Here is a 15,515-nt window from a genome sequence, read left to right as displayed (position 1 = left end):
GGTGGGGAATACAAGTGCTGTGGGGAGGGGAAGGAGGTAGGGCAGGGGGGATGGGGAGGAGGAGAGGAAAAAGGGGGCTATGATAGAAGCACCATGGCTTAGTGGAAAGAATGCGGGCTTCGGAGTCAGAGGACATGGGTTCTAATCCCGGCTCCACCTCTTGTCTGCTGTGTAACCTTGGGCAAGTCACTTCACTTCTCTCTGCCTCAATTACCTCATCTGTAAAACTGGGATTAAAAGTGTGAGCCCCAAGTGGAACAACCTGATTAGCTCGTATCTACCCCAGAGCTTAGAACGGTACTTGGCACATAGTAAGTGCTTAACAAATACCATAATTATTATATCATATTTATTGAGAGCTTATAATAATAATTATTATTTATTGAGCACTTACAATAATAAGAATAATTATGGTGTTTGTTAAGCGCTTACTATGTGCTAGGCACTGTACTGAGTGCAGGGGGAGATACAAGATAATTGGGTTGGACATAATCCCAGTCCCACATGGCGCTCACAGTCTCAATCCCCATTTTACAGATGAGGTGACTGAGACACAGAGAAGTGAAGTGACTTGCCCAAGGTCACACAGCAGACAAGTGGCAGAGAAGGATTAAAATCCATGACCTCCTGACTCCCAGGCCTGGGCTCCATCCACTATGCCACGTTGCTTCCTGCTTACTGTAGGCAGGGCACTGTAATAATAATAATAATAATAATAATAATAATAATAATAATAATAATAATAATAATAATATAATAATGATGATAGTAGCATTTGTTAAGCACTTACTATGTGCCAAGCACTGTTCTAAGCGCTGGGGGGGATACAAGGTAATGAGGTTGTTCCACATGGGGCTCACAGTTTTCATACCCATTTTACAGATGAGGGAACTGAGGCCCAGAGAAGTTAAGTGACTTGCCCAAAGTCACACAGCAGACAAGTGGCGGAGTTGGGATTAGAACCCATAACCTCTGACTCCCAAGCCCGGGCTCTTTCCACTGGGCCACACTGTAGTAAGTGCTTGGGATGGTACACTATAACAAAGTGGGTAAACATAACCCCTACCACATTGTTGCTCTGTCTCTTTTTCCTAGGAGCTGGGAGAGTGAGGAATCTCTTCAGAGTTGGATACACCCAGGTAAGCCCCTATCTGTTAATTAATCTATGGAGAAAATAGAACAGGGAAGCAGGGGTTGATAATCTGTTTTGGTGTTTTCCTGGTTCATGTCTTGGTTTGTGATTTCAAATCTGAGCCCGTTGTTGGGTAGGGACCTTCTCTATATGTTGCTGACTTGTACTTCCCAAGCACTTAGTACAGTGCTCTGTACACAGTAAGCGCTCAATAAATTCGATTAAATGAATGAATGAAATATTTGATCTACTTTCTTGCGTCTTTTTCAATTGTGTCTTCAATCAAAATAATGCTGATTGTTAGACATGGTTAATCAGGGTTTTATACTTTTTCAAAGTGTTCAGGCAGAAGCCTCTTTTGGATTCTGGCCAGTTACCACAGATTTTTCATTTCTTTGTAAAGCCTATAGTTATGAAAGGGGAAAATATCAACTTGCAGAGTCTGAAGCTTGAAAACAAGAATAAGGAGAAGACTAAACTGAAAATGATTAAGAAGATTATATAGGTACATATGATGGGCAGGATAAAATGAGAAAGTGTTAACATTACTCAAAACATCCTCAAAAATCTCCATTGGCTACCAATCAACCTACGTATCAGGAAGAAACTCCTAACCCTCGGTTTCAAGGCTCTCCATCACCTCGCCCCCTCCTACCTCACCTCCCTTCTCTCCTTCTCCAGCCCAGCCCGCACCCTCCACTCCTCTGCCGCTAATCTCCTCACCGTGCCTCGTTCTCACCTGTCCCGCCATCGACCCCCGCCCATGTCATCCCCCTGGCCTGGGATGCTCTCCCTCCCCACATTCGCCAAGCTAGCTCTCTTCCTCCCATCAAGGCCCGACTGAGAGCTCACCTCCTCCAGGAGGCCTTCCCAGACTGAGCCCCCTCCTTCCTCTCCCCCTCATCCCCTTCTCCATCCCCCAGTCTTACCTCCTTCCCTTCCCCACAGCACCTGTATATATGTATATATGTTTGTACATATTTATTACTCTATTTATTTATTTTACTTGTACATATCTATTCTATTTATTTTATTTTGTTAATATGTTTGGTTTTGTTCTCTGTCTCCCCCTTCTAGACTGTGAGCCCACTGTTGGGTAGGGACTGTCTCTGTATGTTGCCAACTTGTACTTCCCAAGTGCTTAGTACAGTGCTCTGCACACAGTAAGCACTCAATAAATATGACTGATTGATTGATTGATTGATTACTGCATTATTTCTAGATAAAATAAGCAATGGGTTTAAAGAGTTGTAAAACAGAAAATATTCTCAATTGCTAAGAAGTACGTACCCTCATTTCTACGGTGACATTATCCCACCTCCTCTCCCAATATTCAATAGGTGAGTTGGTGATTTTTGGATCTGTCATTCATTCATTCATTCAGTCGTATTTATTGAGCGCTTACTGTGTGCAGAGCACTGTACTAAGAACTTGGGAAGAACAAATTGGCAACATATAGAGACAGTCCCTACCCAAAAGCGGGCTCACAGTCTAGAAGGGGGAGACAGACAACAAAACAAAACATATTAACAAAATAAAATAAACAGAATAGTAAATATGTACAAGTAAAATAAATGGAGTAACAAATATGTGCAAACATATATACAGGTGCTGTGGGGAGGGGAAGGAGGTAAGCCAGGGGGGTGGGGAGGGGGGAGGAGAGGGAGAGGAAGGAGGGGGCTCAGTCTGGGAAGGCCTCCTGGAGAAGGTGAGCTCTCAGTAGGGCTTTGAAGGGAGGAAGAGAGCTAGCTTGGCGGATGTGCAGAGGGAGGGCATTCCAGGCCAGGGGGAGGATGTGGGCCGGGGGTCGACGGCGGGACAGGCGAGAATGAGGCACAGTGAGGAGGTTAGCGGCAGAGGAGCAGAGGGTGCGGGCTGGGCTGTAGAAGGAAAGAAGGGAGGTGAGATAGGAGGGGGCGAGGTGATGGAGAGCCTTGAAGCTGAGAGTGAGGAGTTTTTGCCTGATGCGTAGGTTGATTGGTAGCCACTGGAGAATTTTGAGGAGGGGAGTAACATACCCAGAGCATTTCTGCAGAAAGATGATCTGGGCAGCAGCATGAAGTATAGATTGAAGTGGGAAGAGACAAGAGGATGGGAGATCAGAGAGGAGGCTGATGCAGTAATCCAGGCGGGATAGGATGAGAGATTGAACCAGCAGGGTAGCAGTTTGGATGGAGAGGAAAGGGCGGATCTTGGCGATGCTGCGGAGGTGAGACCGGCAGGTGTTGGTGATGGATTGGATGTGAGGGGTGAACGAGAGAGCAGAGTCAAGGATGACACCAAGGTTGTGGGCTTGTGAGATGGGAAGGATGGTAGTGCCGTCAACAGTGATGGGAAAGTCAGGAAGAGGGCAGGGTTTGGGAGGGAAGATAAGGAGTTGTCTTGGACATATTGAGTTTTAGTGGACATATTGAGTTTTAGATTGTTCAAACCACACCTGATCCTGCTAAGAGCAGGGAGGCTCTGGACGCTTTCCCTTTAGCAATGATTTCCTGCCGCTTCCTGACTGTGTTGTTGACCTTATTGTTTGTACTGTGCTAGGCTTTCTATCCCTGAGATCCACTCCCCCATTTTCTGACTGTGAAACCTCCTGTGAATCAAGAACTATGAATGAATTGTTGTCCTTGGATCTCTCCGTTCCAACAGCATAAAGCCACGGCCACCATCATGGTCGAAAGGGGGAGTGTTCTGAGTTCTTTTGGCAGGTGGCAAAACTTTGGGAATGGTATGGCTTGACAATGAGCAACTGATCATGTTAATCAGGCTAATCATGTTAATTACACTAATCATGCCTCTTTTCTATGGGGCCTCTGGAATTTGCATTCTCTAGTAGTTTTTTTTAAACAAGCACATACTAAATTAAAGGGTTTGCACTTGATCCTTAAGCCTTTGTGATTTAAAGAGAATGAGGACTTCATTATACAAGTCTCAACAGGATGCTGTCCGCCAGGCAGTGTTTAAGACTGCAGGCCTTCAAGTAGGTGACACCAGGACTCAGATGAGATTTGACTGCAAAATCAGAGTGACTCAGAGTGAAGCAAACCATAGTCAACACTTTGCAGATCCTCATGACTTTGGCTAAAGGATGCTCATACTGAGGCAAATCAGGGACAGAGAAGTTAAGTGACTTGCCCAAGGTCACACAGCAGGCAAGTGGAAGAGTCGGGATTAAAGTCTAACTATTATAACTACCAGGCCTGGGATCTTTTCACTAAGCCGTGATGTCCTTGTCCTTTGGGCAAGTCACTTCATTTCTCTGCGCCTCAGTTACCTCATCTGTAAAATGGGGATTAAGACTGTGAGCCCCATGTGGGACAACCTGATTACCTTGTATCTACCCCAGTGCTTCTCTCCCTTCTATACTGTTAGCCCGTTGTTGGGTAGGGACCATCTCTATATGTTGCCGACTTGTACTTCCCAAGCACTTAGTACAGTGCTCTGCACACAGTAAGCATTCAATAAATACGATTGAATCAATCAATCAATCGTATTTATTGAGTGCTTACTGTGTGCAGAGCACTGTACTAAGTGCTTGGGAAGTACAATTCATCAATTGAATGAATGAATGAATGAATGAACAGTGCTTGGCACATAGTAAGCACTTAAAAAATACCATCATCATCATCATCCTTAACACATTTTACCACTGAAAAGCTAACCCTCCAAATGAGCTATACAGAACCATGCTTAATTTCCACCTCTGTATTCACTCCCAGCACTTACTACAGTGTTCAATCAGTGGTATTTATGGAGTGCTTACTGTGTGCAGAGCAGTGGCCTAGAGGGTAAAGCATTGGCCTGGGAGTCAAAAGGCCATGGATTCTAATTCCGGCTCCACCACATGTCTGCTCTGAGACCTTGGGTAAGTCACTTCACTTCTCTATTTCTCAGTTACCTTATCTGCAAAATCAGGATTGAGACTTGGTCCCACATTAGACAGAAACTTTGGCAACCTGATTTGCTTGTATCCACCCCAGTGCCTGGTACATAATCAGCATTTAACAATACCATAATTATTACTATTATTACAATATAGGAGTTGCTAGATGTGTTCCCTGTCCATAATGAGTTCACTTAATAAATACTGTTATTAAAAAAAAGTATTTATGTGTACCTACATTTAATTAAAACACTACTGCCATTAGAACCCTGGAGATCTGAAATTCTTGGATCTGATGGAATTCCTACTAATATTTTCAAACATAAAGGAGATATTTTACTCAGATGCCTGCATACCAACTGATGATAATTATAACAGCAATATTTAAGGGATGGGATAAATCCAAAGTAATCAGGTCAAACACAGTCCTTGTTTCACACAGGACCGACAGTTACCTGTTATCTAGGCATCCCTGTCTCAAAACATGATCACAAAAAATGAAGTTTTGAAATAAAGTCAGTCTCTTGGCCTTGATGCTTTGTTTACTTCAAAACCACTGTGCTGAGTAAGGCCTCAGTGGAGAAGAGACAAGGAAGTAGAAAATTAAATCAAGAAAGCCGGCACTTCTTTCGGGAGACTGACAGGCAGAGTGGTATTAGATTTTCAGACCATCCTGAAAGCTTATGGAGGGAGTAAATTTTTAGAAGCGTTTTGGAAAAAGGGAGACAAGGTGATTCAGTGAAGCAGAGGAAGAGAATATTTTCGTAATAGTGAGAGTAAATCTGAGTAATGAGCACTTTGTAACCAATCTACTCACTCTACCTCTGTCTGGTCTATCTCACAGTGTCCACATTGTCTACATTCTGCTTCTGACCTGGAATGCCCTCCCTCTTCATATCCCACGACAATGACTCTTCCCCCCTTCAAAGCCTTATTGAAGACACATCTTCTTCAAGAGGCCTTCCCTGACTAAGCCCTCTTTTCCTTTTTGCCCACTTCCTTCTGCATCACAGTGACTTGCTCCCTTTATTAATCCCCCCTCCCAGCCCTGCAGCACTTTTGTACATATCTGTAATTTATTTATTTCTATGTAAGATCACTGTGGGCAGGGAATGTGTCTGTTATATTCCAAGCACTTAGTACAACGTTCTACACAGAGGAAGTACTCAATAAATATGACATTGATTTTTATGTAGACCAACACTATTTTACCTCTTCCACTTACCCAGATTTAGTGTCCCCTTCTGGTTAGCTTCATCACCCAAAACACAAAAATTAGAAAATTCAAAGCAACCTAGGAAAGCTGGCATCAAGTAGCTTTCAAATTTAGAGCACATTCAAGTCAAGAGAAGCAGCATGGCCTAGTAAACACAACAAAGTGTGTGTGGCGGGGGGGAGAGAGAGAGGGACAGAGAAGGGAATAGAAGAGAGAGAGAGAGAATGAGAATGAATGTTTAGAATCAGGCAGAATCAGGGCAGATTCTGCATTGGGAAAGCAGCATGGCTCAGTGGAAAGAGCCCGGGCTTGGGAGTCAGAGGTCGTGGGTTCTAATCCCGGCTCTGCCACATGTCTGCTTTGTGACCTTGGGCAAGTCACATCACTTCTCTGAGCCTCAGTTCCCTCACCGTAAAATGGGGATTAAAGACTGTGAGCCCCACGTGGGACAACCTGATCACCTTGTATCCCTCCCCAGTGCTTAGAACAGTGCTTTGCACATAGTAAGCGCTTAACAAATGCCATTATTATTATTATTATCATCATCATCATTATTATTGGTTTCTTCAGTTACACATGCATTTCTAGGTGAATTTCACTGACAATGCTATCATCTTTGAGCCCAGTGGACAATTATACCAGTTCTATAGCACTGGGGGTGTTTTGTGTTTTTTTCTGCCAAGCTCATATGTAAAACTTATGGCAAACAAGGCAACATAGCAGCTGGCTGTTGGGAGACAATTACCATGGTACCTAAGATACATTCTCAGAGGACTTTGATGCTTGTAACAGTAGGGAGAGTTGCTCAGTGTATCAGGAGTATATTCTGACGAACAGGCCTGTTCTCTTTGCAATTTCAAAGTCATCAGTGAAGGATAAGTTGAACAGATCAGGTCTACCTCAGTACCCTGTATTACTCATACAGTAATGGGGAATAGGTCAGTTAGGGGACTTGTTCCCTAATTTGATTAATAATTCCCTGCAGGAATAATTCCTGGGAAGTAGGAGAGAGGTGTACTCCTTCAGCAAAGACTTAACAAAGATCGAGTTGCTTGAAAAGAGACAAACCCATTATCCTGGCAGGAATGAATGTATGGACCACCTATAGAAGGAAATGCAGGTCAAACATCTATGTTTTCAGCCCTGCCTACACACATGAGTAAAATCTTGGTTAATATCTTCAAAAGTGACATATAGCTCTCTAGGCGTTCATCCTATATATCAGGAGAAGCAGCATGGTCTAGTGGAAAGAGCACGGGCTTGGGAGTCAGAAGTCCTGGGTTCTAATCCCAGCTCTGCCACTTGGCTGCTGTGTGACCTTGGGCAAGTCACTTCACTTTGTCTGGGCCTCAGTTCTCTCATCTGTAAAACTGGGATTTGTTACTTGTTCTCCTTCCTACTTGGAGTGCGAGCCCCATGTGGGACCTGATTTCTTCTATCTACTGCAGCGTTTTCCCTCTCAGGGTCACACCTGGAGAGTTTCCAGTCCTCTACCAGTCTTGGCTGTGGGAGGGAGAGTCAGGCAGAGGTCTACCCATTCCATTCCTAGCTTGCCCAGTGGCTAGCCAGTGGAAGGCAATCTTCTACAAGTCAAAACTCACCTGTGCTGGGCAGTGGTGGCATGGGAGAGAGTCGAGTGTGGAGACTCGAGTTTACTGCACAGAAGGAGGTGATGGTAAACCACTTTTGGATTTTTACCAAGAAAAGTCTGTGGATCCACTACCAGAACGATTGCAGGTGGAGGTGGGGCATTCTGGGAGAGGTGTGTCCGTGGTGTCCCTATGGGTTGGAGACGATTTGATAGCATGACAAGACCTCAGCGCTTAGTATAGTGTTTGATGTAGTCAAGTGCTTAAATACTATTATTATTGTTGTTGTTATCAGGAGCTCTGCTCCCCCTCAGTCTCCTCCACAAGTGGCACTTTTTAAAAGAGTAAAACAGGATGGGGATTTGCCTAGAGTTGGATTACCGCTTTGTTGCCTTCTTCCAGCATATAGAAGAAGGCAGAAGGCCTATCCCAAAGCCAAGGTAAACTCTACGTGCCTTAATGACGCGCATTACTGAAAATTAAAATGGAAGAAAGAACTAAGTTTATTAGGGTTGCAGATGCCTTTCAAGCCAGGAATAGAATTTAAAGTGATGATAAGTTAAACAGAATTAAAATTCCCAAATGACAAGTGCTAGGTTGTCAGTGTCAAAAATAAGCTACACAAGAAAATATTGGAGAGGTGCAAGAAAGGAAAATAGTCAACTGGCAGAAAAATATGAGTCAGTCAGTAATGTGATACTTCCTTTAGGTAGAAGTGTTTCATTTCATTAGAGAAGCAGGGTGGACTAGTGGAAAGAGCAGAGACCTGGGAGTCTGAGGTCCTGGGTTCTAATTCTGTTCTGCCCCTAGCCTGCTGTGTTACTTTGAGCAAGTCACTTCACAGATGAAGAAACCTAAACACAAAGAAGTTACATAGGGATTCTCTCTCCTACTCTGTATGTCCCATGTGCTACGGTGACCATGTCTGGCTTTATTATGAATCCACTCCAGTGCTTAGTACAGTGCTTAGCACATAGTACTTAACAAATACCACTTTAATTATTATCATTGTTTCATCATTCCTTTCAAATGAAAATTTAGTCCTTGAATTGTTGGGTTGTATAGTAGAATGAAATGCAAGAGCTAGGACACTAATTCTGTTTTTGATGTTGGTCACACTCTGATATGAATGGCCATTAATCCATTATTGAAACTGTCTTTTAAACAGTAATATATAGCAGAATGGGATAATTATTTGGAAAACAAAACAGGCTACCCAAAATCCCTTCAATAATCTGAGGAATATTTTTGTCAGTAGCTCTTTGGTGTGTTCCTTTCAAGCAGATAGTTATTTTTGACAAGTTTTGGAAGTTTTTGAAGATGAAAAAGCATGCCTGGGAAGTAATTTACCTTGTCTTGAGTAAAACATTTCATGGTGTCAAATGATCTCATGAACACTTTCATCTTGTGAGACTGATCAGGGCTAAAGATTGAAAACCAGCTAAAGGAATCAGCTATAACTAGCCACAAATGGGTTCTGGAGTGTATCCATCTCACAGTTTCTTTTGTGCATCTGCTGTGTGCAGATCATTCTCCTAGGCATTTGAGGGACATATGACTTTGAAATATTATGATTTTTCAAACTAATAATGTATTAGAACAAGTTAGATTTTCTCCAGGAAGAGAGGGCTTCCATGGGTTATTAGTGGATTGAGTCTGGGCCTGAGAGTCAAAAAGACTGTAAAATGGGGATTGAGACTATGAGCCCCACATGGGACAGGGACTGCGTCCAACCCGATTTGCTTGTAACCACTCCAGCACTTAGTACAGTGCCTGGCACATAGTAAGTGCTTAACAAATGGCATCATTATTATTATTATTCTAATCTGAGCTCTGCCACTTGTCTGCTGTGTGACCTTGGGCAAATTGCTTAACTTTTCTGTGCCACAGTTACCTCATCTGTAAAGTGGGGATTAAGATTGGGAGCCCCATGTGGGTCAGTGACTGTCTACAACCTGATTTGCTGGTCTCTACCCCAGCACTTAGAACAGTAGCTGGCAAATAGTGAGCACTTAACAAATGCCATAATCATTATTATTATTATTAATAATAATGATTGTGCCAAGCACTGTGCTAAATGCTGAGGTATATACAATACAATCAAGTCAGCCATAGTCCCTGTCCCACATGCGACTCGCAGTCCAATGGGGAATTAGAATGGATATTAAATCCCTGTTTTACAGTTGAGGAAATTGGGGCACAGAGAATTTGTGGATTTATTCTCCTCAACTTTTCTCCCTCTCTGGCTACTATGATGACCCAAAATGAGGACACCCCCTCATGCTTTCTATGTGCCAAGCAGTGGGGTAGATATAGGCTAATCAGATTAGACACAGTCCATGCGGGCTCACAGTCTTCATTCTCATTTTACAGATGAGGTAACTGAGGCACAGAGAAGTGAAGTGACTTGCTCAAGATCACACAGCAGACTAGTGGCAGAGGTGGGATTAGAACCCAGATCCTCTGGCTCCCAGGCCTGTGCTCTTTCCACTAGGCCATGTGGCCAGAAACACACATACACACACACTCTCCTCCACCCCCCTTGCCTGCCTATCTACCATCCATCTTCCCCCTTCCCTCCTCAATTCTTGTGTTCTTTAGCTGTTCCCAGTGTGTAGCTGCTTCTTGTCACAGTGCTCTGTTCAAAGTAAATGTTCAATAAATACTGCTAGTTGAGGTGCCTGGACTGAGATATACACCTCCTAATTCCAAACTGAGCTAATTTACCACTTAGACCAGTAAACTAACACTACAAACTATCAACCTGAACCAAACAAGACAGTCACTGCTTAAGAATCCCATTATATGATGTTCTTGAATGTTTGTCTGAGCCAGATTGCACCAAGCTAGTGAATGCTAACTTCCAGGGTTTGCACTCCCTGTTCCAACTTTCACATCCTGCCAAAAAGTGTGCTGTTTCCAGGAGGCGATTAGGGAAGATACGTAGAAGAGCGGGCTTTCTGTTTCTGTTTAGGGCACCTGACAAGCATATGTCTAAACAGCACACATTTCACAAGCCTAAAAAAATCTGTCAAACGAGCTAGTCCTATTTATTATCTCGCCTGTCTCATATGTCTGCAGAAACATGAGCTTTATTCATCAAAGCTATCTGCCCTTGAAGTCAAAATAAAGTGGGTTTTCCTCCTCATTTTTTTGTCAGCCAGATCTTAACCTTCTGTTTCTGGGGTTCTGGCTTCCGTACTGCATGACTTCTTCATGGTCTTCCCATCAAGCCATGTCTGATCAGGCATGACACACTTGGAACACATGAGCCTCATTCTGTCTGCTCCATGGTTATCAATTCATTCATTCATTCATACATTAATTCGTATTTATTAAGCACTTCCTGCATGCAGAACACTGTACCAAGCTCTTGAAAAGTACAATTCAGCAACAAATAGAGACAATCCATACCCAACAATGGGCTGACAGCCTGTCTGAGGGATCATTGCAGTAGGGAAATCCTGGTTTGGCAGGCAGCCTGGCTCCTTGGTCCAAATTGGAGGGGCCACTCTGAATAATAATTGTGGGTATTTGTTAAACACTTATTATGTGCCAAATGCTGTACTAAGCACTGGGGGAATCTTCAAGCTAATGACCCTGAACACTGTTCCTGACCCATGTGGGGTTCCTATTTTAACGGAGAGGGAGCTCAAGTATTGAATCCCCATTTTACAGAAGAGGTATTAAGCCCAGAAGTTAACTGACTTGCCCAAGGTCACACAGTGGCATTGGATTCAAACCCACATCTTTCAGGCCAGTGCTCTTTCCACTGGGCCATGCGGACAATTAGAACTTTATTCTGAAAAGCCACTTCCTTTGGTAAAGAAAATTTAAGAGGTATTTGTTTATTTGATATTTGCCTAGTTGAATGTATTTTCTCTTTTCTGTGCTTGGTTTATTGATAATGGCACTTACTATTAAGCATTTACCCTGTGCCAGACACCATACTAAGCAATGGGGTAGATAATCAGGTCAGGCATAATCTCTGTCCTGCACAGAGCTCACAATCTAAGATGGGGAGAGAACAGGTATTTAATCTTCATTTTACAGCTAGGAAAATTGAGTTAGAGAAGTGAAGCGATTTGTCCAAGGTCATCCAGCAGGCAAGTGGCAGGGCTGGGATTAGACCCAGATCCTCTGATTCCCAGCCCATGCTCTTTCCATTGGGTCGAGTTGCTGAAAAGAATCAGAATCCAGGTGGGTACCAGTCAAAGCTAGTTGAGGAGTTCATTTGCAAATATAGTAGTTAACATGAATAAAAAGTAAAATGAGTCATGGTTCATTAAGGAACCTCTTCATGGAAAGAAATGAGTCTGTCGTGGTCAGGTAATGTGTCCATTTATTGTTATATGGTACTCTCCCAGGTGCTTAGTATGGAACTTCACACACAATAAGCACTCAATAAATATGAATCAGTGAATGAATGAAATGATCACTGGATTGACTGCACTGTTCTTGGCCATTGAGAATCTAGTTAAATATGAAAAAAGTGTACAAAAAGGTAAAATTGAATTGAATAGCTCATAATGTTACTGGGTTTCTGGTTTCATTCTCCCTGCAATACTACCCACTGACTTTGGAATAATGCCTCTGGCCTCTGAGTTTGAGAACTACAGGACACTGGAGATCAAATAGTTACCTTTTTTTCATAGATATTAAGAAGGGGATGAACTTTGTAGGTGAGGGTTTTTGGATTCTGTTAACAGTTTTAAATGTTAACCTTTAAATGAATGCCTATAGAACTAAGAATTGCTTATATTTAAGATTGGACAAATTTTCTAAGTCCACCAAAAAGTGCATCTCGAATGTTGATCTGTCCTACGTGTATTTCCAATTGTCTGTGGTATCAATTAACAAATGTTAATCTACATAAAGAACGCTTTTCATGTACATGAAAACAGCACCCTAAAAATTTATTTCAGTTCTGACCCAATGCCGACTGCCAGTAACAATTTCCCTTTTCTATAATTCCTCCTACATATTAACTCATTTAAGTATATATTGCAAGATCCTTATTTCTCATATTCAACTCTCTTCTCTTTCCATGAAGTACATAATATTCACTTCAGCCGCCTCCACAAAATCTTTGAAATCTCTGAAAGCAGGTGTACAATTACAATATCTTCCTTTGTTTCGTGCGTATCTGATTCACCCAGTACAAACAATACTGTTAATTATTCCAAAGTCACTACTAATGCCTGCCTTCTTTCTGATTTGAATATTCTACTTTACAGAATCTTCATAAATAACTTGGAAATACAAAGTAAAGGCTAATTAGCCTCTTATTCTTTCAAACTGCTACGGATCCTTTCTTAGTCTATGATTAAACTGTGTTTTTGACGCTGGGATTTTTTTTTATCTCACTAAACATCTTGCAAATATTTTGGGAAATCAATTATACACAATATCTTGTTAAGTCTTTTAAAATAAAACCTTTAAATAGATGCTGCAACCTGAGCACTTAGTTGCATATCATAAGAACTATGGGCAAGCTTTTGGGGAAAATTAACGGAGGGAAAAATATCCATTATCAGCTATTTAACTCTGTCATCTTTACTCTTTCTCTCAATAGTGAAAGCCATAGTCTGCACTTCCATGTAAGAGGGTGTAGACTAATAGGCTCGAAAATGTGAAACTGTGAGCTATACAAAGCTGGTGAAGGTAAAATGTACTCAGTATTGATTGGAGCAAAGGATGTGACTCCTTTCTGCCTGGAAGACTTTACAACAGAAGGAGTTTAATCAGCCCCACCTATGAACCATACTTATCATCAAGTAACAGGATAAGATGACCAACAAAGAGGACCTAAAATGCAGTCTGTCCACTAGCATTGCAACAGTGCTCTCTGCAATTAAGTGCTTAGTACAGTGCTCTGCACACAGTAAGCGCTCAATAAATACGATTGAATGAAAATGAATGCAATATAGTTTTTGCTGCAAGGGACAGGTGAGAAGCAGTTTTGCCTAGTAGATAGAGCACAGACCTGGGTTCTAATCCTGACTCCTGACTTGTCTGCTGTATGACCTTGGGCAAGTCACCTAACTTCTCAGTGCCTTGGTTACCTCATCTGTAAAATGGGGAGTAAGACTGTAAACTCCATGTGGGACAGGGACTGTGTCCAACCAGATTAGCTTGTACCTTCTCAAGTGTTTTGTAGAGTGTTAGGCACACAGTATATGCTTAACAAATACCATAAAAAAAAAGAATGTAGCAGGATATGTTAATCACAAATTGGCCTTTATATCCACATTTGGCCACTGATGGTGAAAGCCAAAAAAGGAACTGGAATTCAGTTACTCATTTATTATAAGCTTGTTGTGGGCAGGAAACGTGACTTTACTGTTGTATTGTACTCCCCCAAGTGCTTAGTACAATGCTCTGCACACAGTAAGTGCTCAACAAATATGATTGAATGAATGTATATTCCTAGGACCTCACTCTTCTTACAGAAGCATGAGTGTGTGTGTGTTCTAGCATCATGGGCACATGACACTTGATTTGAGGATTCCAAACTCTGGAGCTTGCTGGTCTTCAGTGATTCAGCGTAGAAATGAAGTCACAGGAGTGAAAACCCTATTTTACAGATGAGGAAACTGAGGCCCAGAGAAGTCTTGGGACTGGGCCAAGATCACACAGCAGGCAAGTGGCAGAGCAGTGATTAGAATCCAGGTCTTCTAATTCCCAAGCCCATGCTCTTTCCACTAAGTCACACTGCTTCTCTACAACTAGCCTGTTTTGATGCTTAGAAATGACTGCGGAATCTGAAAATGACAGTCATAGGATTCGTCGACTTAATGAAGTACTTTTCCCTGTGTGGAACATGAGCAGGGCCTGTGTTTTATTCCATATGGAACATCTTCTTTCTACTTATAAAATAAGTGTTCCAAATGAATAGAACTCAGGTACATATAGTAACCTGCAGAGTCCATTTCAACTTCAAAATACAGGATTTTTTTTTTTTTAAATGGTTTGTAAGTGCTTCCTATGTGCCAGGCACTGTACTAAGTCCTGGGGTAGTTACAAGCTAATCAGATTGGACACAGTCCCTGTCCCACATGGAGCTCACAGTCTTAATCCCCATTTAACTGAGACTCAGAAGTGGAGCGACTTGCCCAAGGTCACATAACAGAGCTGGGATTAGAACCCAGCTCCTTGTGACTCCTGCAGTTCAGGAAAATATAATGTATTCAATCGAATTTATTGAGCGCTTACTGTGTGCAGAGCACTGTACTAAGCGCTCGGGAAGTACAAGTTGGCAACCTATACAGACAGTCCCTACCCAACAATGGGCTCACAGTCTAGAAGACGGGCTCACAGTCTATAATAATGGGGGACCTCTCCTGATTCCTACTCACCCGCAGGAGGGCAGCATGGGTCTTGGCGATAGACCCAGGGAGACTTTGTCACCATTCAATCCTTTCACCTCTAGTTCTGAGGACCTGTACGAGTCCGCATTGGCTCCAGGATGTCCATCTGGGCTCTGATTGGTTCTGTTCCTCTCTGGGGCAGGCCCAGGTGTGCTGAGGTGATGAAATGGGCTTCTGGATGGATCTTTTCTGGAGGGTACTCCAAATTTCCTGAGGGCTCGCAGGATAGACTCTTTGTCTGGATATCCTTCACCCTGGGGAGGATCTGAGTTCAGATGGGATCTTCCAGAGCTGCTCCAGACAAAATCTTTCACGACCTATAACAGCA

General features: G+C 42.6%; 1 non-coding gene across 1 annotated transcript; it reads left to right on the top strand.

Annotated features, from left to right (window-relative positions):
- The first annotated feature begins 7,681 nt into the window (after positions 1-7,681).
- Positions 7,682-7,819, top strand: LOC119944996. The gene has a single exon (XR_005456132.1). It is a non-coding gene; the product is annotated as a small nucleolar RNA SNORA7 (small nucleolar RNA).
- Positions 7,820-15,515: the final 7,696 nt, after the last annotated feature.

The sequence above is a fragment of the Tachyglossus aculeatus genome, chromosome 23, assembly GCF_015852505.1.
Source record: "Tachyglossus aculeatus isolate mTacAcu1 chromosome 23, mTacAcu1.pri, whole genome shotgun sequence".
In the NCBI taxonomy this organism is placed as follows: Eukaryota; Metazoa; Chordata; class Mammalia; order Monotremata; family Tachyglossidae; genus Tachyglossus; species Tachyglossus aculeatus.
Note: the sequence above shows the minus strand (reverse complement) of the source record. Positions and strands in the feature narration are given on the sequence as shown.